The following is a 23,416-nucleotide window of genomic DNA, read 5'->3' on the forward strand; positions in this document are numbered from 1 at the left end:
ACATGCACATGGCATCATTCTGCTAATGTCAGAAGAAGAATCCAAATTCAATTTTTCTTGATCCAACTTTGTTGCCACTTAGTATTGGTTGCATTGTCATTAAAAATGGTCACTGAACAAACACATTCTGCTGCTCCTATTCCATGTCAGGAAATATTCTAAGCCATGGGGATATGAAGGTAAATGAGAAATAGTGCTTGACCTCAAGGAACTCTTATATTTAAGCATTTAGAGAAAAGAAAAAAGAAACACAAACAAAAGCACCTATCTTCACTACCTTACTTTACTTTGTCCTTGGAGATGATACATTAGAAGAATACTAGAAATAGAGTCAGATTACCAGGATTTTGATCCCATTTCTTCCTCTTTACTAATAGCGTTGTCTTCAACATCATGTCTTCTTTGAATTCCTCAGTTTCCTTGTCTGTAAAAATAAGGAAATTGGGTTGAAATGATTCCCTAAAAGTCAATTCCATCCTATAATCAATAATCCTATGATGGGCATATTCTAGATCAATGTTCAGAGTCCTTGATGCATGAACAGTTGGACAGATAGATGATAGGCATATATATATATGTATATATATGTGCATATATATATAAATATTCCCACACGTATGCATAGATATATTCATAGATCAATAACACTGTCACAGTGTTGCCAGGTTCCTCACTCATCAATTATCATACATGGATCAAGTAGCTATTCCATGTGTATAATGAACTAGATGCTGAAGTCATCATTCTGATTTTGAGAATATTTTTATCATGACTCAGGAGACAGTTTCCTTTGACATTAAAAGTATCTTTAATGATCAGGCCTGAACTCCAAAGGATTCACTCTTATTGCAGAATGGGAAAACCAGTATTAGATAATCTATTATGTTAGGTGAAGAGGTGGCAGAAGAAGGAAAGAAATTAAGAATTGTCAAGGGAACTTCAGGTGATGAGAGAAAAATGGATTCGAATAGAATTTCATGACATTTAAAGCGACTCCAAATCAAGTTAAGATTAATGAAGCCATAAAACTGGGAGTCTGTCAATATAGATGTTGAAAAAAGAGAGTAATTTTTCACCTGAGGGACTAAGGTGTCTAGAAATGATGAGGAAAGATAAAAAGCAATTATCTCTATTCTTCTTAAACCTACCCCCATCCATCCACCCACATTTCTGAGCTCTTGTTCGCCCATGGATTATTTTCCAACTACTAAGATAGGAACTTTGTATTTTGACCATTTACATTTCTAATTGACAAACTAATGTGTGACAAAAGCAACAGGAAGAATTCTTTTCCTTTTAGGAGAAAGAAACCTTACCAGCTGCCTGTCAAGTATGGACAAAACAGCTCCAAGAGTGTATTTGACTGTAATTGTCTTATTCAATTCTCATCAACATTGGCTTATTTGTACTTATGAGAGTTATCTTAAGAATGATAAAGACATCTATCCAACGTTACTCTCCTGGGAAGTCCAGGACTTCCTCTCTTTGATGTTCAGCCCAATTCACCACAGTGAAAGTAAAATGCAATTAGAGAATTACCTGGGCACCCATCTGTATGCTAATGCCATCCCTCATCAAGGAGAGGTTGGACAAATTGTGCTTCCTGGGACTTTCATCCATCAACATAAAAGACAAATTGAGTGAGCAGAAATGGCTCAGCCAGGTAGGCCATGCAAGACTTCAGTGGATTTTCTACCATCTAATGGAATTAATGGTGTCTTCTAACAGCTCACTAGTCACAACTCCACCTGAATTTTTTTCCAGCTTAGGTCCTGAATCATCATTTGTTCTGCAAAAAGACAAAGTCATTCTTTTTTTGCCTGTTGGCATACATTCATTTTAAGATCAGCATTATACTGCAATAGGTTTCCATTGGAAATCATGGACCTAATCCATTCCAAAAAAAAAAAAATAGAATTATAGGATTTCACTGAAGCAAAGGAGTTTGGAACATCATTCATGTAATGATTTAACTAGGAAGGAACAGCCAAATCTTTAGTCCAGGGCTCTGAAATTTAGAGGGTATGGATAGCACTTACAATTCTTATGCAGCTTAGAAGTAAGGGATCTTTGGTATTCAATTAGTAAGGAAAAGGTCATCATAAAAGGAAGTTACAAGAAGGAGTGTGAACCCATATGAATTCTTCACAAAACTGGTCCCATTTTTCTTGCTCCACTCCGAGTATGGATTCAGCAAAAACAGGCTCAAAATATTCTAGCATTTCTGCCTCCTTCCTTCTCGAAAGAATTCATCATTAAAATATGGGAACATATTTTGGAAAGATTACCCTAGGTAACAAATTTGCAAGGAATGTCTCTGTCCCCACTATATTTGTATTGCAGAAGAGAAAACAGGAAACTAGAGAAGTTGTGTGATTTGGTCATCATCACATGGGCCACTAAGTATTGGAACTTCCCAGGAAAGGAGATGCTACAGCCAGTTCTAGAACCTACCGTAAAATCTTCAGTGTGAGCATTTAGACTTTGGAAATCTGCAAATTCTACAAATCAGGGCATGACATTGATTTGTTGATCGTCTAAACTTTAAAAATATTGATAATATAGATTAAACTTTAAAGTATATGCCATGGAGTTTTTCTCAGATTTAGTTAAAACTCAGGACTTCCTGCCCCTAGCTCTCTTTCTTCCAGGTTCACTTGCTCTTCCCACTATATCACATTGCTCATGCTGAGAAAGAAGGAAGGAAAGAGAAGGAGGAGAAGGAGGAGAAGGAGAAGGAGGAGGAGGAGAAGGAGGAGGAGAAGAGAAGGAGGAGGAGAATGAGGAGGGGAAGAAGGGGAGAGGGAGAGGGGGAGGAAGAGGAGGGGGGATACTGAGGCAAGTAGAGGTTGTGTGACTTGCCCAGGATCCCACAGCTAATAAGAATTGGTGTCCAGAGTTGAACTTCTTTTCCTGACTCCATACCCAATGCTCTATCTGCAATGTGACCAGTTGCCTCAGAAAATCATGGACCTTGAATGACATGGTCTCTACTATCAACCAAGAAGCAGCTCAGTTGAGATGGGGTTTATTCCCAGAAGGGCTTCAAAAGAATGTCCAGTCCCAGAGATTTTTTTTAAACAGCATTCTGTCTCTATGGGATGACAGAGAGTTGTAGTGTCCCATGTAGACAGAAGTGTGGAGAGTGGTGCTATCTTAGAGAGAGCTTTGAATGCCTAACAAAGGAGTGTAAACCTTGATCAGCTAAGAATAGGAGCATGACTGAGACTTCTCAGGTCATCAGTGGAACTAGCCTGGGATGAAGTTTGGATGAATGGTCCACTGATACAGAACACTCTATAAGAGACTCATTCTGAGCTTTTGAGTTCATCAAAAACATTTGAATATGGGGCAGCTAGGTGGCACAGTGACTAGAGCACCGGTCCTGGAGTCAGAAGTACCTGAGTTCAAATCTGGCCTCAGACACTTAATAATTACCTAGCTGTGTGGCCTTGGGGAAGCCACTTAACCCCATTGCCTTGCAAAAACCTAAAAAAAAAGTTGAATAGGCAACCAATGTGCACCTAGAACTTTCCTTAGCAAGGGGAATACAAACAAAAGACAGTCCCTGCCCTGTGAACAATCTAAATGGGAAGATAATATACAAACACTGTCTATCTAGCTAGCTAGCTATATACATATACAGGTATAAAAATTATATGTAATAATATGCACACAGCTATATATTCTTATAGATATATAGCTTATATATCATATATAGCTTGTAGATTATATATGATAAATAGGAAATAATATTTTGGGGGTATTAGAACTAAGAGATGATGAAAAATGAAATCTTCTGATAGAACAAGGGATTTTTTTTCTTGAACTTGTAGAAATTCAGGAGGGAGAACGTTCTAAGTATGTGAGGCAGCCAATGAAAATGCCAGCCAAAAGGTCAGTGTGCCTGGATTGAAGACTATGTGGAGTGGGGAGGGTAAAATGTAAGTCTGAGTATCTAAGAGATGGCTAAGTTAGGAAGGACATTGAATGTCAACTGAGAAATTTGTATTTGACTCTGGAAGTGATTGGAAGTCCCTTAAGTCTATTGAGTAAAGGGATGTTGCTCTTTAGGAAAAAGTACTAAGAATAAGAGAAAAAGGAAAGAATCCTAATGAGTAACATTGATATAATGATGTTAGATTTGAAATGTGCTTTATCTACACCCATAGAACTGAGACATAAACCCTGCTGAGATTTTTGTCTTCATGTGACAGATGAGAAATCTATGGGTTAGAGAAAAGGAAATGCCTTGTCCTATGTCACAAACTGAAACAATGACAAAGATGGGATTCAAATTGCCAAAGGGGTGCTCATTCCACTGCAAATATTAGTCATAATAATAGCCAATTTTGGTTTGACAGAAATTTTTAATTTTGCAAAATTGTACATACATTGATTTATTTGATTTTCACATTACCTCTACAAGATAGGTGCTCCATAGAGTATGAAACTGCAGTTAAAGAGAGGTTGAGGGAATTGTCCGTGATCATCAAACTTGTCATTGCCTAAAATGAAATTTCAACCCAGATCTTCCTGCATCCAAATCAAGTAAATGGTCTGATGATGATGATGATGATAGCTAACATTTGTGGAGTACTTTAAAATTTTCAAAAGATTATCTCTCCAAAATTGCAGTAGGACCTACAGCATTGCTAGAGATATATATATATAAGGACAAACACAGATGGACCTAAGTGGCACAGTAATATTGATCATCTGGGAAAGTTTCCTCCCAGGGTGACTCACTTGAGGACAGAAGGACCATAGCGAATATCCCTTGTATAGCCATCTGGAGTCAATTCTTCAGCTATAACCTTGAAGAAAGAATTCAAAGAAAAGGAAACAGACATTTTTTTCTAGGCAGAGAAACCACTGCTACTTTTACCCCAGTTTTTCTTGAGATATTTTCTACTGCCATATTTTTTCCCTCTTCTTATCTGACACAGTCTTCTTTCTGGCCTTTCATAGTGAAACAATATAAAGATAGCTACACGTGGCATTCAAAGGCTCCAGATTGGCTACTTATCTCTGTAATTTTGTAGAAATTACTTCACTCCTCTGTGCCAGTTTCCTCATTTCTAAAAGGAGAAAATTGCATTGAATGGAGTCACAGCCAGTTCCAACTCAACAATCCTATGATCCTTCCATGGAAAATCTTTTGTTTCAAGCTACACATTACCATTTTCCCAAGTGAATGAGGCCTCCCCGACTATTATCTCAACGGGGAGTGGGGGGTGCTGGGTGACCAAATAGGATCCCTCTGTCCTATCAAATATGTGAGACCTTCTGATCATGTGGTAGGTCCTGTCTTTGGTGTTGAGAAATGTACTTTGGTGCCACATGTGCCTATTTCCCAGAAGCAAAAGAACAATGATTTAAGAAATTTAAGATCATTCTAGATTCCCATCTCTTACCATAACCTGAAGAACAGCAGTCCTAAATTTCCTTGGCAAAATTTCTTATTATATTTCTCCCCTGTCCTTATGGTGACGTGGAATGAACACTCTCCCTGAACTGAAAGCTTGTCTCTGAGCCTTACTATATGTATGATCTGGGACAAGTATTTTACCTGTCTACCTCAATGGATCTCCATTTCCTTTTATGTAGTTCCAGGGAATAGATTAGAGGATCCCTCAGAGCTTGTCTAACTCTAGATCTAGGGAGCTATGGGGAGAGCATTTATTCCATAGTGAGGGGACCTTAGTTCAAATCAAGCCACTGAAGTGGAGGGTTGGAAACTCTCTTCTGGAATCAGCCCAAAAGGGATATTACAATGCAAAGACCAATGCCTCCTAGCTACATAACCTTTTATAAATGACTTTACTTATGTATCCCTAAGCTTCTATTTCTGGAAAATGAAGAGGTTGACTTCTTTCAACTCTCTATGTAATATCCTCTTTTCTTACTATGGAAGGGCAAGGTCCTGGCCCTATCACTGGGATGGAGCATTGATGGACTATCCTAATCTGGAGGGGTTAATCCTGTCCAACGGGAGGACTATCTATGGTGTCTCTGCTTCTCCCGTAATGCTCTCCTCCATGGTTCAGGTCAGTTCACACGTCCCTTCCCTTAAGTCACCAAATGCAAGTCTCTCTTGCTTTTAACATTGCCTGGTTCTGTCTGCTTCTTCTAGAATCTCTTTAATTGTTAGCAGTAGGAATTGACAAAAAGGCAATAACTGCACTTCTGTTCTTCATATATAAACACAATTATATGAATACAAACATGTTCATTCACAACCATGTGCACATGTGTTCACATACAAATAAATATTCAGACATATATGCATATGTGTATAAAATGTATGTGTATTTTGTATAGATGTGTATATTTATATATAATATTATATTTTATGTATAATATTCATTAATATAACAGGCTGCCTTTGTGGCTTAAAATGCCATGTCAGCTAAGAAGTCTGTAATGTCAGATACAGGTACCAGAGATGAACATAATATAATATTTGGATAATATATAAGAATATTTTATGATCATAACTCATTTTTTAATTTACAGGGGTTTTTTCCTTACTTTACGATCATTTTCCTGACCACACCTTTATTCCTGTTGAGTTCTAATAATTTTCCATTCCAGGTGCTCCTAACATGAAATTTTGTCCTGGCTCAATTTGCAGCACTCAAAAGCTGATCACACTCTAATGGATGAGAGCCAAATTACACATTAGAGTACGTGTCATTTGTCCTGCCTGATTCCAATATGCATGGATGCTTTCTAAGTCTATTTCCCAGCATCCAAAAGCACAAACAGGAATCTTCTACTTTGTGTCAAATTACATATGCTAATAAAAGGTATTTCACTAGCTACTGAGCCAGAATTGGGTTGTGCATATAACAGGAGGTTCAAGGAGTATTCTCTTCCTCTCTTGATTTATGTCAAAGAAAGGAGAAATGCTGTGGGGGCTTGGATGGAGGAGGAGTATTGGCTCTAATCTCCTCCTTGGCTGCCATGTTTCCTTGAGCACATGGTGCTTGTTTCTTTTGCATTTATTCTTCCTTAATCTGAAATGAGTGAATTTATGGGAAGGGGGGAAGACCAGATCATGTCTTTAAGAGCATCAAAAATTTAGAAGAGGAATCACTGGGCTAGAAAGCAGAAATAGATAGCAGAATCTGTTGGTACTAGAGTCCAGAGAGTATCCAGCTGTAAGGAGTCATTTAATTAGGCCCAGGCTATCCATGAGTTGATCCATCACTGAATCACCATCTTCCATAAATAATGAAATAATTATTCATTATGATATTCCTAGAGGTGAATTTGATAGGGATTTCACCATGGGAGAAAAGAATTCTCAGGACCAAGAAATGCTCCTCAGTCTTATGTGTTTCAGTATTTTGTATTTCAAATGCAAGTTTATTCTCCCTAGGAACCTTATGAAATCTCAGAGGGGAAGTGTACTTCTCATGGGAGGAGTGGGGAAGGGCAGGGAAAGGGAACTACCCTTAATTTTGTCTCCACTCTCCTCAGGGACTAAACGTGCAGTAGAGTATATTCATGCTTGCTTGGGTTTTACTCTTTCCCATTTAATACATTCTCAGAGAAGTTATGAAAGTTAATCACTATCAACTGGTGAATAATGAATTGATAGGGGAGAACCCAATACATGGGGGCCTATGAAAAACAGTACTAGATACTCCCAGACCTTTTGGCTTGCCTCCATGACTGGGAGGAGAATGGGCATTACCCTCTAATAATCCCCCTACCAGTCCAATGTCCAGTCAAGTGGGCATTGATAGAGGAAACGCAAGAGGAAGATATGCCATGAAGATGGACAGTTCTACTTGAATAAGGACCTTCATTTCAATGAGACTTGGGTCATCCGATGTAAAAAATGGCAGTTGTATTTCGAGGCAAAGAAACTACTTGCCCAAAGTAATGATAAAGTATGTCCCCTGGCCATAAATGAGTGTCAGGGAATTTTCTGATGTTGGTCATTGGCACAGCGCCTCATTAGAGGCTGGCCCCTTAGTGCTACTGAGGAAAGATATATCCGTGTATGTATTTGGGGATTAAATGTTTGGTTTGGATGAATGTGTGAAAACAGAGGCAATCTGAGGCCATACATGAATCAGTGGATTGTCAATTCTTTATCCCCCAAGCCATCTGAGAGTGGCATAGGAGCTCAGGTTCAGATCTCCAAAGATTTCAGCATGCTTCCTGGAAAATATGACTGTTTAGACAATGTAGGAGATGACTGAAAAATATGAGAGTGAATGGAATCAGGTATTCCTAGAATGTGTACATCTGGGAAAACTGAGGTGTACAGCATCCTCACATAATTATTTCCCTTTCCCTGCCCCTTCTCACTCCTCCCATGAGAAGTAAACTAAACTTCCCCCCCCCTGAAATTCCATAAGGTTCCTAGGAAGAATGAATTTACATTTGAAATACAAAATACTGAAACACATGACTTTCTCAGACTTCTCGTCTCTCTTGGTCCTGAGAGTCATTTTCTCCCATGGTGAAATCCCTTCCAAAATCACCTCTAGGTGTATCATAATTAATGAGTCATTATTTCATTATTTATAGAATATGGTGATTCAGTGATGGAGCAATTCATGACTAGCCTGGGACTAATTAAATGACTCCTTAAAGCTGGCTACTCTCTGGACTCAATTGATGTGAAGGTTTCTTCCAGTTCCAAATCTATGATCCCAAAGTACTATGACTTATTTGGTCTTTCTCAGATTTCTGATATCTGACCCAACAATTCCTCTGACTCAAACCATTTATTATTCTTTGCTTTCACTGCATGTCTATCTCCCCTAATCAGAATCAGCAAGGACTTATTCTTTTATCTCTCTGTCTTCTCAAAATCCAGAGAGTCTGCAATGATAAAGCCCTGCAAGATAAATCTATCTGATGGACACCATTCTGAACCACCCTTAGTCTCTGTAATAAATCAAAATAAATTCATTACATATCTATTATGTACTAAGAGCTATGCTATATGCTGGGGTTTTAAATACCAAATAGAGTTTACATTTGATTCTAGAGGTAGATACTAGAGTTTATTGAGTGAGGGGAGCAACATGGTCAGAAATGTATTTTTGGAAAATCACATTATTAACTGAGTGGAAAATGGGTTAGATTGGGAAAATCCTTGACATATCAAGAGAAGGTGGCTAGTGGACCTTGGTAAAAAGAAAGACCTGAGGGTTCTTTGAAAACTAGTACCAAGGCAATAAGCATTTTTTAAGTTTCTTTCATATACCAGTCAGTAGCCACTAGCCCATAGAATCAGTAGGAAGAATATTCAATAGAGAAAATTAAGGATCAGAACCTCAGAAGGATCACCCCTCTTCCACACTCTGAGATTCTTTAGCTGCAGAAGAAATTGGTTCCCCCAGGTGAAAACAAGAGAAATAATCTGCAGATCAGAAAAAAGTGGAGGCTAAGGTTTAAGAAAAACAGAAAGAGGCAACAGAACATTTTGGGATTCACTACATGGGAGTTAGAAAGATATTTTAGTTCTTTCCATAGGGACCCAGATTTGGGATCACCCCCTAACAGCCTCCCAAGCCTGGGGGTAGAACAGAGTAAGAGAATAAGGAAAAGGAGAAAACTGACTTGAGGGCAGCCAACTGTGATCTAAAGATGCCATTCCCCTGCTGAAGAAAATTCAGCAGCTCCTTTAGTGCCTCTAAAAGAATTATAGTAAAAATGTGTTTTGCCCTTCATGTTTGAAGAAGATCATGACATCAGGGAGGTGATACCATGACAGGCATGTGAATTGGGTTTTGAGTGGGGGTGGGGATAAGTCACCAACCTCACTTTCTCCTCCAGAGCCATCTGGGTCCAGTGGCCAGACTTGAATCAGGAAGACTGAAGATGGTCCTGGTTGTGAGGCAATCAGGATTAAGTGACTTGTCCAAGGTCACACAGCTCGTTAGGGTCTGAGGCAGAATTCGAACTCCCATCCTCATGAATCTAAGACTAATGTTCTATCCACTGCACCACTTAACTGCCCTTCTAAAAATATTAGGGAATCATGGAATTAGAAAGGAGTTTAGTAACCGTATTATTCAACCTGGATGACAAGGAGATCCCTTATAATCTATCTGAAAAAGGATCCTTTGGTTGAAGACATTCAAAGAGAAGGAAATCTTCACCCCACGAATGCCACCATGGACAGTTCTAATTACTGAGGGGGGGGGTCTCCTGAAATCAAGACTAGATTTGTCTCTCTTCAATTTTTACTCATTCCTTCAGTGGCCACCCTCTGCTGTCAAACAGGACATATCCAATCATCTTCATTCCCCAAGAGACTCCTTCAAATGCTTAAAGACAATCTAGGAGGTGAACTGAATAGAGTCAGGAAAACCTGAGTTCAAAACCAGCCTCAAACACTTGCTAGCTATGTAGTCCTAGGCAATTCACATCACCTCAGTTTGCCTCAGTTTCCTCATAGCACTATGAGATAATAATTTATAGCACATAGCATAGTGAATGAACAAATAGTAGGTGCTATATCAACTTAGTGAGGATAATGATGATGATGATGATGATGATGATGATGATGTCCCAAATAATCCTTCTCTGCTTCAGGAGAAGCAGCCTCAGGTCTTTCAAATAATCCTCAAACAATTTGGATCCCCCCCCCCCCGGAGATTGTCCTGCACTAATGAAAGTCCAGGCAAAATGCCCCAAGAATGCATGCATGCATCTATGCACATACATGTGTATAATCATACATATTCCATGTGCATCATAGGATGATATTATAGGCAAACATATACACTTAAGATTATAAGTAAGCATACATATGTGAACATGTATATATAGGATGATGCTAAATGTGGCTATATATCATACACATGTGTGTTATCATGTGTTTCTGTATATACATGTATGAATTTACATTGTGATTGAATGTTTACACATATGTGCCTGTATAAATATATGTGTTGTGTATTATTTATATGTATAATATATAAATTATATATATATACATATATATATATATGAAATCAGTGGACTGCATTATGTATTTGCATATGTCATAGTGGATAGAGAACTGGGTCTGAAATCAGAAAGACCAAAGTGCAATTGCATCTCAGATACTTACTAGCTATGTGAACCTGGAAAATTCATCTTTCTTTGCCTTAGTTTCCTTATCTATAAAATAATGTGTATACACATATGTTTACGTGCATGCACATGCATACATATGTATCCATCCTGTGATGATAATTAAATTATATACTGTTTACTATTTGCCAGACATTGTGCTAAGTATTTTGCAATTTTGTCTCACATGATCCTCACAGTAATTTTGCAAAGCAAGTGTATGTGTGTACATATATGTAAATGTACACATGTACATGCATACATGTATACACATGATATGAAAATTGTTCCAAAAAGATTTGTGCTTTATTAGTTCAAAATAGTACAAAGATTTTTTAGAGTTCTTTGTGTATGTTTTAATAAATCCTACCTATCATTTTTAATATATATAAATACATACATACATGGGTACAAAGATTTCTATGTGTGCTTGTATATTTTAATTTGGTGAAATGAAACTTATCCAGTAATTATTTTTTGGTAAAAAACGAGATCCTTCAGAACCTGACTTCCTTGGGGACTATTGATTTTTCCAGAGCAGAATCATGAACAGGATCAGAAAAAAAACATCTACCAAGGGTATCATTTGACTGGTACTAATTAGAGAAAATATAATGGTGTGTGCAAAAGTGGAACAGAGAATTAAAGAAGTCTTGACAAGTGTTTTTTTTTTCTTTTGCATTTTAAAACATTATTCTGAGAAAGAACCCATGGATTTCATCAGATTGCAAAAGTAAAGGTTAAGAATCCCAGTTGCAGAAGCTAAGTGGAAAGACACCTCTGATCAAGTCCCTGAAAAGGAATCAATAGGGAGGAGGGAAAGAGAAGTAACTGAATTTCTCTCTTCAGAGACACCCCACAACCAGAGAAGGACCTTAGAAATTCACATCTCCATGGCCACCCCCAGCCATCACGAAATAAGGAAAGTTTGGATCAATTGTGTTCTTCCTCCCAATTGGATCTAATAATGAGATTTAAAGGGAAGGTAAAAGAGAAAATGAGAGTGTTCACTTCTTTCTGACTTTGGAACGCCTTGATTTTACCTTTTGAAGGTGGTATCTCTTAATTGGTTAGTGTCAATAAAAGTAAAAAGAAATTGTTTATATTTCTTTTTTTCTTCAGAAGGTAGGAAAAATGTCCTCACTCAGCTTGCTGAAATTATAAACATCATAGACATCTTCAAAACTCAGTCAGAAGAGCATAAACTCTATCATGTTTTTCATGAGCAAATGCTCTTAAAAAATGAAATCTCTGGAAGCAGAAAAGAAAGATAGCTGTGGGAGGGGTCTCTTTTGAATGACTGAAGGATGGGAAGGACATTTCTCTCTGCTACCCACCTCATGTTGAATTATGTCTGGGAGGGGAATGACTAACCCAATAATGTTGCACCAATAGAGAGATGAGCTTCAGAATATAGCTGTCAAAAGGTGAAGTATTAAAGGTATGCCCATCACAAGGCAGTTAGGAATTATAGTTTGAGAAGTAGATCCCAAAAAGCATCCTGTCCCTGGAGTAGATCCACTGTGGAATACCAATTGTTCATCATATTCTCTTGCTGCTATTATGTACATTTTTCTGGTTCTGCTCTCATCATTTGGGGGCAGGGGGAGATGCATGCAAGACTGGCCAAAATAACACACCCTTTAAGTGTCTCATTTCATTTTGCATCAGTTCATGCAAGTCTTTCTAAGGTTTTCTGCAAGGATCCTACTCATCATTTCATATAGCACAATAGTATTTCATCACCATCATATACCACACTTGGTAAGCTATAACCCAGTGAATGGAAAGCTTCCATTTCCTTCTCAGAAGGAGATGATGACAATGAAGTAGCTCTCAGGGTGCTTTGTATTTATGTACTGACAAGTGATCTCTATTAGAATATGTTTCTGGTGAGTGGGAACAATTTCATTTGTGACTTTTTGTCACCAGTGACTCTTCATAAATGCTTACTGATTGCTTAAATGGGGAAGATATTGGTGATAAAGGCATGCCACCCATCCATGCCTCTTTAACCTATGTCATCTCTGCCTATGACTTTCTATGGCTACCACATAGAAGAGTTATTTCATGGGCTTGATTTTTTCCTCCAATTCTTTTGTTGTTGCCCAGATTGCAGGGCATAATCTAAACATTTCTTTCCCTTTGCTGTTCCTACTTAACCAGTCCAACTTCACCTCTGATCACTTATGGCCTTGATGATGTCTTCTTCTGGCTTAATCATTATTGTCAACCTACATCAACCAGCTGATAAACCCAAGGAGGTAACTTTTCATTGACGTTTAGACTGATTGCATTGTGAGTTTTCTTGAGGTGCCTGGGATGGGAGGAGGCTATGATTCACAGAAGTATCAGTCATGAGAAAAATATCATAATAAAAAGGTAGACCATAGAGCAGTGTACAGTCCTGCTGATATCCCCTTCAATTGGGGTGGTGACCCTGAAATCTTCAAAACTCAGTCAGAAGAACATAAATTCCGTCAATGCCACTAGATTGAATCAGTTCCTTAATTGGTTAAAATTGAAATCCCAGCTGTCTCTTTCATAATTTATCCAAGATCTCTATCGGCTTCTTTACATTGTACTCCTCCTTTGCCATGTAGCCATGTTTAATGCAAAGTCCTACAGGGAGACTGGAAGGGGATAGTGAGCAGAGTTTCAGTATCCAACAGACATTTCCAATAAAGAGTATCAGCAAAATGGGATCCAACATCAAGAGTATCTGGGCGCATCATATCACCCCCCCCCAGGATAAAATTAAAGGTAAAGGGTAGAATAAAATAAATGATCTGGAAATGTTAAAGCTGTGAAATTCAATTTAACTCAGCAAATAGTATTGAGCATCTGCCACATTCAAGGTATCTCATTAAGGATTGGGAAAGCAAAGACAAAAAAGGAAGCAACCCATAGTCTCAGAGATTCTTAATTCCTACAGCATAACATGTGTGTACATCTTACTAAGTACAAAGTCATTTGAAGAGGGGTAATATGATAATACCTGGAAGGATCCAGTGGTAGGGGAAGTGTATGATGAGGACTCTATCAGCTGAACTCTACTTCTAGGAGAAACTGGAAAAGGGGGTTCACACAGGCCAGTGCTTTCCCCTCTTTGACTACTTTCCATTGACATCATATATTTCTTGCATGTAATGACATGTTACCTTCTCTGCTTAGAATGTGAGATACTTATGGTTGGGAGGGATGTGGGAAATCTGGGACACTAATGCATTGTTGCTGGAGCTGTGAACTCATCCAACCTTTCTGGAGAGTAATTTGGAATTATGCTCAAAGAGCAATGAAAATGTGCATCCCCTTGGATCCAGCAATACCACTATTGGGTCTATACCCTGAAGAGATCATAAAAAAGGATAAAAACATCACCTGTGCAAAAATATTCATAGCCGCCCTATTTGTGGTGGCCAAGAATTGGAAATCAAGAGACTATCCATTAATTGTGGAATGACTGAACAAATTGCAATATAAGTATGTCATGGAACACTATTGTTCTATTAGGAAACCAGGAGGGATGGGAGTGAGATGAGCAGAACCAGAAGAACATTGTATACTCTAATAATAATATTGGGAATGATGATCAACCTGAATGGAGCTCATTCCATCAGTGAAATAATCAGGGACAATTTTAGAGCATGTGTGAGAAAGAACTGTGGAGTTTAAACAAAGACCAATTACCTTTGATTTAAAAAAAAAAGTTGTCTTATGCACTACTTAATTTTGCTATCTCTTATATTTTATTTTTCCTCAAAGATATGATTTTTCTCTCAACACAATCAATTTGGATCAATGTATAGCATGGAAACAATGTAAAGATTATCAGACTACCTTCTGTGAGGGGGTGAGGAGAGGAAAGGAAGGGTAAGGGAAAAAAATTGTAAAATTCAAAACATTGCAAAAAATGATAGGTAGAAACTACTATGGCATATAATTGGAAAACAAATAAAATATTTCTATTTTTAAAAAATGTGAGATACTTGAGCATAAATACAATTTTTCCCTTTTTATGCAGCATTCCCAGAACTTAGTGTTCTAGGTCTAACTATTTTTTCAAAAATGTTTGCTGACTGGCAGGTAAGAATGAAGTCATTAAGAAAGAGAGGGCAGGCATGAGGTAGCATATGGCATTGACTTGAAGGTTGCTTCTAGAATGACAGCTACCTAACAAGGGGAGAAGGAAATATAATTTTTTTTCAAAATTGAAATATTATGGGAAAATCTGTAGATACCTTACTGAAGTCTTTTCTATAGAATGGAAGTCAATTTAAGTTGACAAGGATGTAGGAAGCACCTATTTGAGGTGGAAAACTGTTCTAAACACTGAAAATCGAAAAAAAAATCTAAAAGAAATTTTAGATGCAAAAAAAAAACAAAAAACAACAAAAAAAGACCAAAAGAAACAAGGTCCCTAAACTCAAAGGGCTCCCAATCTAAAGGTGAGAATTATGACAATGTTTCTGTGACTTGAATCTTTAGAGGTTTGAGTACCACTAGCTCCTACCACACTGGAAACTCTCTACCCCAAGCATGGGGATGGATTGTATATTGGTTATTCAAAGACCAATGTAGCTAAGGGCAGAGAGATTCCTCACCAGGTTGGCTATAGGGAGATAGATTTCTTTTTTAGCCATTTCAATTATGGCTTTCTTAAAAGTTCTAAAGGCATTGTCATGCAGCTAGCAGAGGGAGTGTACATACACAAGGATGAAACCACAGATCCTTGATATATATCAAGGAAAGATTTAAATATATGCGATTTAAAAACCCTCTTTGCAGTTTAACAATCACTTTAGTTTGGAATGATAATAATAGTTCACATCTATATAGTGTTTTCTTGACAAAGTTCTATTTGCTTTTCAAAAAAAGCCATGTAGGAGGATGGAAGACAAGTATTCCCTTGCAGCAATGCAAAGAGCTATGGAAGGGGAAAGGAGCCTCCTCAAAGTTGGATTCTTAGGTGATTTGTGGTGATCCAAGATTTATAAACCTAGAACACCACTGGGAGAAAGTTGATGTCAAAAGGACAGGTTTCAGGGTAACTAAGTCTCCTAGTGGTGTATAGAGCACTGGCCTTGCAGTCAAGGGACCTGAGTTCAAATTCGACCTTAGACCCTTACTGTGGGACCTTGGCAAGTCATTTTTACCTTTTGCCTCACCAAAAAAATAAAAATAAAAAATAAAAAACAAAAAAACAAAAAGACAGGATTTTGTCCATCAGAAGAACATTTGGGGCGAGTCAGATCATCAGAAGAACATTTATTGATACAATTGGAAAGAGAATAACAAATAAACAGACAAGAGAACAGAACAACCAGAAATTCTACTTGTGTTATTTTGAGTAATTCATTTCAACTCACCATTCCTCAGTTTCCTTGCCTATAAATTAAGGCCAAGTGATTCATGCAGCATCCAAATCATGGCCAATAGCTTTCTTTCCTATTAATCATTCCATTGAATGGAATGGTTCTGGAAAAAACAAGTGAACAGGATGCCTTGCCCAGCATGCCCATCAGTATAATAAATATAATTGCACAAGTCTTCCCACTGGTCACTTGGATGGCATGATTTTCTTTGATATTGAAGGACAATTATTATCATTATTATTATAGCTGCTAAACTGGATAACTTCTGGGGTCCAAATAATAGAAATCATCTAACCACACAACTTGGAAGTGACTTTGAATCCAATGATCCCCTAAATTATCAATATTCCTCAAGACGTAACAAAGGTTGCAGAAGAGAGAAAGGAGAGCAAGTATTTCTAGAGTAACTACTGTGGGTCAGGCACCTTACACATTACGGATGCAGAGAAATGTGGGCATGGAGATGATAGAACACTTGGAGAAAAACTTTGTAAATCTTTTGTTTGCTTTGTTAAGGGAATCTTCCTTCTTCCTTTAACATCTAATTTAGGCTACACCTAAGGGCCTCACCTTCAACCTGATTTAGATTTCATGTCTTCTGCTGGGGCAGCCAGGGAGTAGGCGCTGGAAACACCCAAGAGCACCCAAAAGAGACCCCACCCCAAAAGGCAAAATCTCCAAAGTGGGACTTGGGTCACTCCCAGTGATGCAGAGGAAAGATGAAGAGAATTGTGAATGTAACAAAGAAAATTGTGTGGAGATGTAAATTGACTCCAAGTAAAGAAATATGATTGTAACAGAAAAAAACTGTAATCTTAAAAGCTGCTTGGGTGGAGATGACACCCTGCCCCCCTCAATTCTTGATGTACCATTGATTCATTGTTTAATGTAAACTGTGTATCCTGATCTCCTTAGGCTTTACCCTCTACCTAATTCTGGGTCTAGTAAGAGAAAGGGAGTTCACCTTTTGCCCTCTGGATGAGAAGCAAGACATCCAGCTCAGGGCCACGGTCTTCTCTAACAACCTGTGGCCCAACACTGCTTGGCTCTTCTTTTAGCTCTCTCTCTCTCTCTGTCTCTCTCTCTCTCTGTCTCTCTCTCTCTCTCTCTCTCTCTCTCTCTCTCTCTCTCTCTCTCTCTGTCTTTCTCTGTCTGTCTGTCTGTCTATCTGTCTCTCTCTCTCTCCCCCTAGCCTTTCCTATGTCTTGTAACCTTTATAATAATTTTTTTTTATTTTTACCCTTACTTTCCCCAGTCTGAATAATGATTCCTCATAGGCAGAACTGAACTCAAGTAGGCAGCAGATATACCAGATCATCACCCCCTCCCATGGACTCTGGGAGAGAATTTAAGGAAATTGAGGAAGGGGCTAGCTCTCTTTTTACTTTTCAGCCTCCTGTTGAACCCTGGTCAGCTGGCCTGACCAATTCAATCTGCAATCCATGTGGTCTTCACTTTAAACTCTTTTTAACTTTTCTATCACTCTCTTAATGTGTTGTAGTAACTTCCTTTAATAAATTTCTGTCTTCTTTCCAAAACCTGAATTCCCAAATTTGAGTTGCAATTCATCAGGAGGCAGAATCGAACCCAAGAAAAAACCAACGGCAATATTACTTCTTTTGATTCTCAAAACAACTCTATAAGGTGAGCATTACAATTATGCCTTGTTTCAGTTGAAGAAACTGAGGCAGGCGGAGGTTAAATGACTTGCTCAGGGTCATACAGCTAGTCTTATCCAGGCTGAGTCTGGATATGCACTCATCTCCTGGACTCCAGGCTTAGTGAATAGAGCCTTGGACCTGTAGTCAAGTGAACAGCTAACTAAACCCCAGCTTCCTGCCCCCAGGCCCAGGACTCTATGCACAGCACTGCCTAGCTACCTCTAAGGGAAGTGGATACTCAGCAAAGGTAATCATTGCTTCATTGGGACCTGAACAAACTAGGTTATGAACTTGGATTGGGTTTGTCCATTGGAACAGACATTTCAGAAACAGAATGAAGAATGAAAGCCCCAAGCTGTCTGGGGTGAAGAGGGCAGGCAAAATTGCATGTGAACACTTGGAGATCTCTTCCCATGATTCCAAGTTGCTGTCTGATTGACAAAAATCTGTCTTTTTGACACCAACATTCTGTCAACAGTATTTTAGGGCTATTAAACCATGGATCACTATAATCATCTAAGAATCCAACTTGTGGGTGACCCCCAAGTCAATAGAAGTTTAACTACTGGACTAAAAACACATCAATAGTGCTAAGATATGACAATCCTATGAATTATTTAGGATTTCATTTAATTTCTGAAAATTATCTTGGCCAATCCATATGACTACTAGGTGAAGCTTCTAGTATAGGCAATGGGAGCTTTAAGATGAGGCACCTGAGACCCAGAGAGGATGGGTGACTTGCTGAGGACCACACAGCTCAGAAACATCAGACATAGGATTTCAACCCATGTCCACACTGACCATCTAGAGAACTAGTGACATCAGGAGACTGACTTGCTCAACCACAGCCCAAAAGTCTGCTCCTCTCCATCTATAGCTTTGCCAAACATGATGCCGTACCCAGGACGAGCTGATTATCCGCTTCTCATAATCACACTTAACTCAACTCTGAATACTCACCACCTTCCCAACTCCTTCAGCTTCTCTCTTCTCTGATTGGAGACCTGGAGGTGGATCACTAAGCCTTTCTTTAGGAAGGACTGGGATCGGAACTTCCATCTGCAGCTCTGTTTCTCAGGTTCTTTTTCTCCCTGTGTTCCTTTCTCTGTCACTCTCTGTGTGTCTTCTGTTTCTTTGTCTCTAAGTATGTTCATGTCTCTGTCTCCCTGTATCTCTATGTGTCTCTGACTTAGTCTCTGTCTTGGTTTCCACATTTTCTCTCTCTCTCTCATCTCCAAAAATAGTACCATTTATCTATCTATTATTTATTTATTCATTTATTCATTCATTTTTTATTTATTCATTTATTTGTTTGTTTGTTTGAGTGAGCCTCATAGAAAACTGACTCTGCACCTCGTGGAAGACCTTCCCTTTCCAGTTCCTCATATATATTATCTTCCCTGATTTTATTGTCAGCTCCTTGCAGACAGGAAGAGTTTTTCCAATTTTCTTTGTGTCCCCGGGTCTTAGTACAGTGCCTGGCCCATAGTAAAGCTTTACTAAATGTTTACTGTATTATATTGTAGGAATGGATGTGGTGTGAAAGATTTCATTCAGGAAATACACAATCCAAAAACCATAGATTGGTTGGTCATATAGGAAGAGTAGCAAAATAGAGATGGGTTAAACAGGCCAAGGGTTGAACAAGGGCCCACAGACCCAGAAGAGGAAAAGGAACAGCTACCCATTAAGTACCTAATAGGGTCATTTGGCTGGCTTGTTGGCTAGAAGGGCTGACACTTACTAGCTGAGTGACCCTGGGCAAGTCATTTAACTATTCTTGTTATCTGTCAATTGAGCTGGAGAAGGAATAGGCAAAATCTCCAGCATCTTTTTCAAGGAAACCCCTAAAGGGGGGGGGGGGGTCAGAGAGAATTGAACATGATTGAAACAACACAACAAAATGTACAGATATTGTGCTGAGTGCTTCACAGAGAAGTAAAGGCTTCCAGAGCATGGGTTGGCTTTCTAAGTATAAGATTTGGGAAGACATGGATGAAAATCATTTAAGATGAGCAAGAGGAAGATAAAGATTTAGATATAATTAATTGGAGGGTTTGCCTCCAGACATTGATCCACTGACAGTCAAAAGTGGATGGTATTTTCAGCTCAGCATACAGATGGGAAAACTGAGAATCCAAGAATTTCAATGTCATACTTTATTAGAACAAAGAAAGTCTGAGCCAAGGATTAGAACCCATTTCAAGTTCCAACTCCTAACTGTAAGGCCCGTGTACTTTCCATCATATCACATAGAATTAACTTGATTTTCTGATTAAATCATCATTGGAAATAATTTTTTCAGTGTTTTGTGTTTAGATGAATAAACAAAAATTTGGATAGGAACAGAATGAAGGGGAAGTATAAAAGGTGGAAATTTCTGTTTCTCCTTCCTCGCTCTCCTTTCTCTTTCTTTGCCTTTGTCTTTCTGGCTCTCTCTGCCTCTTTCTCTGTCTTGCTGTCTCTCTCTCTCTCTCTCTCTCTCTCTCTCTCTCTCTCTCTGTCTGTCTCTCTGTTTCTGTCTCTCTCTCTCTCTTTCTCTCTCCCTCTCTTTCATCTTTGGTATCTCTAAAAGAAACACTATTTATTTATTTTTAATTATTTTTATTTATTTTATTAGACATTTCCCAAATACATGCAAAAATTTAACAATCTCTTTTTGGTTGGTTTCCAAATTCTCTCCTTCACTTCCTTCTGTCCTCCTTGAGAAGGCAATTTTATATATAATGATATATGTGAAGTCATACAAAAAAATACATTCTGTACTCAGATTTTATCAGTTTACTCTCTAGAGGTGGATAGCATTTTTCATCATGAGGCCTTTGGAATTGCCTTGGATCCCTTTCTTCATCATCATAGCTAAGTCTTTCACAAATAATCGTCCTTCTAATGATGCTGCTACTGTGTATAATGTTCTTCTAGTTCCACTTACTTCACTTCCCATCAATTCATATAAATCTACTCCAGTAGACAAGAGCCCTGGACATTTCTTATTAGTATTCCATTACATTCATATACCACAACTTGTTATGCCATTGCCCAATCCAATTAATTTCCAATTCTTTACCATCGTGAAAAAAAAAGGCTGTTCTAAATATTCATGTACTATATAGGTGCTTTCCTCCCTTTTTATTTTATTTTTTAGGGGGTTTTTTTTGCAAGGCAAATGGGGTAAAGTGGCTTGCCCAAGGCTACACAGCTAGGTAATTATTAAGTGTCTGAGGCTGGATTTGAACTCAGGTACTCCTGATTCCAGGGCCGGTACTCTATCCACTGTGCCACCTCGCTGCCCCTACTTTCCTTTCTTTTTATAAATCTATTTGGTATGCATCCCTAATAGTGATATTGCTGAGTTGGAGGCTCTACATAATTTTATAATCTTTTGGGCATAATTCTAAATTGTTCTCCAGAATAGTTGGATTAGTTCACGACTCCACCAACAGTGCTTGGTGTTCCAATTTTTCATATCCCCTCCAGTCTTTGTCAATTTACTTTTCTGGTAAGTTAACTAATCGGGTGGGTGTGAGGTGGTATCTTAAAGTTGCTTTAATTTACCTTTCTCTGATCAGTAATGATTTAGAGCATCTTTTTTCATGTGGCTATAAAGAATTTTGATTTCCTCTTCTGAAAATTACTTTTTCATATCCTTTGATCATTTATTAATTGGAGAATGGTCTTATTTTTATAATTCTATCTTGGTTTCCCATATTTTTGTGAAATGAAGCCTGTAACAGAGAAAGTAATACTATTTATAGAAATAATTTTTTCCAATAAGAAGTTTTCATAAATGTCAATGTCTTAGCTAAGTCATTTGGAAAGACTTAACAATGGGATTTATAGAACCATCTCATAGTTATATTTATTCTCTTTTTATTTATCCTATATATACTTGTGTGTATATGTGTGTGTCCATTCTTAGAATCCTAAATCCTACAGAGAAGAAATTGTTTCATCTTTGCTATCTTTTCACAATGTATAGTGCAAAATAGGAGTTGAATAAATTAACAGAATGAGTAATTTATTAAATAAAAGTTATGTGCACACCCTACAGATTATGGTTCAACACAAGAAAAATATTTCTATTAAAGGTGTAAAAAACATATGAATTTACTCTAAAAATACCGAGTTCCCAATCCATGGAGTTTTTCAAGCACAGAAATGAACCATATTTCATAATCAGGACTGGGCTAGATCACTGGTCATTGGGAAAGGACATAGACTGGGAACCAAGAGAACCATGTTCTAGTACAAAATCTGACATGAATTTGTTGGATGACTTTGGTCAAATAACGTTAGCTCACAGCCTCAGTTTCCTCATCTGTTGGATCAGAAGATTTCTAATATTCCATCCTGCTCATATTTCTACAATCAGCCCTTCCAACTCAAATTTCTCTGAATCTTGGCATGCCTTCAAACAAGTTAGTAAACCCCAGCCTTGTTTTCCAGTCTTCCTTTTGATGATGTTCCTTTTTTTGTTACACTCCCTCTCCATCCCTAAGTGTGCATGACTCTGAACTCTGAGTTTTTTTATTTAGGAATGCTGAACAAGGAGTAACCCACAGTTTCCAGGACCATCTAAAGTCACAGGCGGCATCCAGCTTGGCAGGAGAAAACAAAGTGAAACAGAAAAAAAGTGATGACTGCTCCTGTGAAAATGCATCATTTAGAAGGCTGCCTCTGTGCTTTGTAAAGCATTTAATCGGCCTGATTTTCTGGCACAGATAAGAGAATGGCAGCTCCTCCTACTCTATCCCTTGCTGCCAGTTCAGACCTTGAGGTTGCCAAAGACATTTATTAAGCATTTAGGCCTGAGAGACGTGCAGAGAAATAACAATGGCTCAAACTTATATCCAACAACATGTACAAAGAATTGTGGGTACCTCATCCCATAAGATATTTCTAACAACCCTGAAGGTCCCTACTATGGGGATGACCATCCAGATGTTACAGATGGTGAAAGTAAGGACCAGGAATGAGTAAGTGACTCTGGCCGGGTCACAGAGTTAGTAAACAACAGCCTTGGTTGTGGACAACATAGGTAATAAATAACCATTAGCAAATAGGTTCTCTGGCTCCAAATCCCAAGTTTTTTTGGTTATGTTTTTTACTGTATCATGCTGTGTGACGGTATCTCATTAAACCTTCAACCAACTTCATGAATTCTACAAGTATTTTAATGCATCTTTTACAGATGAGGAAACTGAGGTTCAGGGATATCATGTGATTTGTCCAGGAATACTCTACCAATAAAAGTTAGAGGCAAGATTTGAACCCCAACTTCCTTAC

At 38.2% G+C, this 23,416-nt stretch overlaps 1 long non-coding RNA gene across 1 annotated transcript in view; it reads right to left on the reverse strand.

Moving 5' to 3' along the window:
* Positions 1 to 279: 279 nt before the first annotated feature.
* Positions 280 to 23,416, reverse strand: part of LOC141512725 (uncharacterized) — a 33,044-nt gene continuing 9,907 nt past the window's right edge. Inside the window, exons 3-4 of the long non-coding RNA XR_012475586.1 lie at positions 4,750 to 4,817; positions 280 to 424 (exon numbers count right to left, since the gene is read on the reverse strand). This is a non-coding gene — a long non-coding RNA (uncharacterized LOC141512725). The remainder of the gene's footprint in view (positions 425 to 4,749; positions 4,818 to 23,416) is intronic.

The sequence above is a fragment of the Macrotis lagotis genome, chromosome 1 (assembly GCF_037893015.1).
Source record: "Macrotis lagotis isolate mMagLag1 chromosome 1, bilby.v1.9.chrom.fasta, whole genome shotgun sequence".
Lineage (NCBI taxonomy): Eukaryota > Metazoa > Chordata > Mammalia > Peramelemorphia > Peramelidae > Macrotis > Macrotis lagotis.